At 80.1% G+C, this 2,500-nt stretch overlaps 1 non-coding gene across 1 annotated transcript; it reads left to right on the top strand.

Annotated features, from left to right (window-relative positions):
• Positions 1–2,218: 2,218 nt before the first annotated feature.
• LOC142596839 (5.8S ribosomal RNA) lies at positions 2,219–2,371 on the top strand. The gene has a single exon (XR_012831911.1). It is a non-coding gene; the product is annotated as a 5.8S ribosomal RNA (ribosomal RNA).
• Positions 2,372–2,500: the final 129 nt, after the last annotated feature.

Genomic DNA, 2,500 nt, shown 5'->3' with positions numbered 1-2,500 from the left:
GCGCGAGAAGCCCGTGGGGAGGGGGGGGGCCGCCGGCGCCGAGGCGCGGCGCGCCCCGCCGGCCGAGCGCCCGCTCGTGCGGCACGAGGAAGCGGCGAGCGGCGACGACGGGGTCGGGCGACAGGTGCGAGCCCGGCGAGGGGAGAGAGGAGAAAGGTGGAGGAGAGGGGGGGCCCTTCGGGGTCGGGGGGGGCGTCTCCCCCGACCCTCCCCGCACCGGGGCGGGCTTGCTGCGAAGCTGCAAAAGCCCGCCCGGCCTCCGGCCCGCGACAGAGGGGCCAGGCCCTCCGGGCGTTCCGGGCTGGCGCGCGGCGCGCGCCGGCCGCGGCGCGGCGGTGGCGGCGTCCCGCCCGCCCGCCCGCCCACCCGTGGCCCACCGGCGGCCCCCCCCCGCGGGGGGGGGGGTCGGGGTGGGCGCGGGGGCGGGCGCGGCGGCGGGGGGCGCCGCGCCGCCGTTGCCGCCTTCGGCCGGCGAGGCTCTCGGCCGGGTCGCGTCCCGCGCGAGCGGGCGGCCCGAGCCACGGCTCTCCTCCCGGGCGCAGCGCCGGGCTACTGAGGGAAACCCCGGGCCCCGGGAAGGAGGACGTGGTGTTGGCGGCGGATGTCGGGCGCGCCCCCGCGGGCGGACGCTCCCCCGATGGCGGCAGCGGGGGAGGCACCCCCGCGGGGCCTTCAGGTCGTTTCCCTCGCCCCAGGGCCAGGTACCTAGCGTCCGCGCTTCGGCGGCCCTCCCTCGGCGGCGGAGTCCGGGGGTCGAAGGCCGGCGGAGCCGGGCGGAGGTTTAAAGACCCGGGCGGCTCGGTGCGGCCCCCGGGGGGGCGGCCGGGCGGCGGTCGGTGCCCCAAGGGGCGGGGAGTTTCTCCTCGAGGCCCCTTCGAGGTGTCCGCCGCCCGCGCTCAACCCCCCCCGCGGGGCGGCCGTGCCGGGGAGGGCCTCTCACTGCCCCCCCCTCTCCGCGGTCCGGTCTCGTCGGAGAGGCCGCGGCGCGGCCGGCCGTGGCCGGCCCGCTCGCCTCGAAACGGGCGACCCCGGCGGGAGCGCGTGCTCCTCCGCCGGGGCGGCGAGTCCCCGCGGTGGGGGCTCGCCGGGCGTCCCTCCCGGGCCGCCGCGCTCTCTGTCGCAGCGCTGCGGCGCGCTGCGCTCCGCTCCCCTCCCCACGCGCCCCGCCCAGCGGAGCCGCTCGGCGGTCTCCCGGGCGCTCGCCACCGGCGAGGGCGGCACCCCGGCCGAGCGGCGGCGGCGCCGCTCGGCGTGTGTCGGTCGGCCGGAGGGTGTCTCCGGCCGCCGTCCGGCCGGCGGTCGGCTCGTCCCGGCCCGGGCCCCGTCCGTCGCTTCCCCGTCGCGCCCTTCCCGGCCGAGCCGGGCAGGCGGGCGCGCGGGCGGGGGCGTCCCACTCCCGGTCTCCGCGTGGAAACGGGGAGAGCGGGAGCCGCCCCCGGCCTCAGCGCCGTCCGCCTTCCGCCCGGGCGCGTGCCCGCGGAAGGGGGGCCGAGGCGAGGAGCGGCGGTTCCGGGCGCTGCGGGCAGGGCGAGCCGCTCCGGTGCGGCGGCGGCGGGGGCGCCGTCCGGGGGGCGGCGCGCGTCCGTCGGCTCGGGCTCCGGCGGTCGCCGCCTCCGGCGTGCGCGCGGCGGCTGCGGAGCCGTCCGCGGCGTCGCCGGGCGGAGCGAGCCGGGCGGGGGGAGCCGGCTGTCGTAGCGCGGCGGAGCTGTTGCGCGGAGAGGCGCGCGCGGGGCCGGCGGGGCGCCCCGCCGCTGCTTGTCGGCCGGCGGCGGCGGGCAGCAGCGGCACACCCGGTGTCCCGAGAGCGAGGCGAGCGGGCGGCGCGGCCGGGCGCGTGGCGGCCTCCGCGCGGAGGCCGGGCCGAGCCCGGGCGCCTGGGCCGCCCCCGAAGCGCGCAAGGCGCTTGTGTCGTTTGTCCCAGGTCCGATCGGTCGGGGAGCGCGGGCTCCCCCGCCCTTGCCCTTCGGGGTTAAATTTTTTTTTCCGTTCCGTATTTTTACTTCACACTCTATTTTTTTTCCGTATTGTGTGCTCGTACGGTCAGCCGAGGCGAGGCCTGTCCGTCGCGCCGCGTCGCGCCGCGTCGCGTCCCCTCCGCGCGGGCGGAGGGGCGGGCCGGCGCGTCGGGCGTGCGGTGGGCCGCCCTCTGAGCGAGGGGCCGCTCTCCGCGAGCGGTCCCGGTCCCCCCGCGCGCGCGGGGCGGTGCCGAAAGCCAGACAACTCTTAGCGGTGGATCACTCGGCTCGTGCGTCGATGAAGAACGCAGCTAGCTGCGAGAATTAATGTGAATTGCAGGACACATTGATCATCGACACTTCGAACGCACTTGCGGCCCCGGGTTCCTCCCGGGGCTACGCCTGTCTGAGCGTCGCTTGACGATCAATCGCCGGCTGAGCCGCCGCCCCGTCGCCGGGCGGCGGCCGCAGCGGCGCGGCTGGGGTGCATCGCAGGCCCGCGCGCGCGGCCCCGGGCGGGCGGGGGAGCGGTTCCCCCGCGTCCC

Source organism: Pelecanus crispus, unplaced genomic scaffold, assembly GCF_030463565.1.
Source record: "Pelecanus crispus isolate bPelCri1 unplaced genomic scaffold, bPelCri1.pri SCAFFOLD_117, whole genome shotgun sequence".
In the NCBI taxonomy this organism is placed as follows: Eukaryota; Metazoa; Chordata; class Aves; order Pelecaniformes; family Pelecanidae; genus Pelecanus; species Pelecanus crispus.
This window is presented reverse-complemented; position numbering and strand designations above follow the sequence as displayed.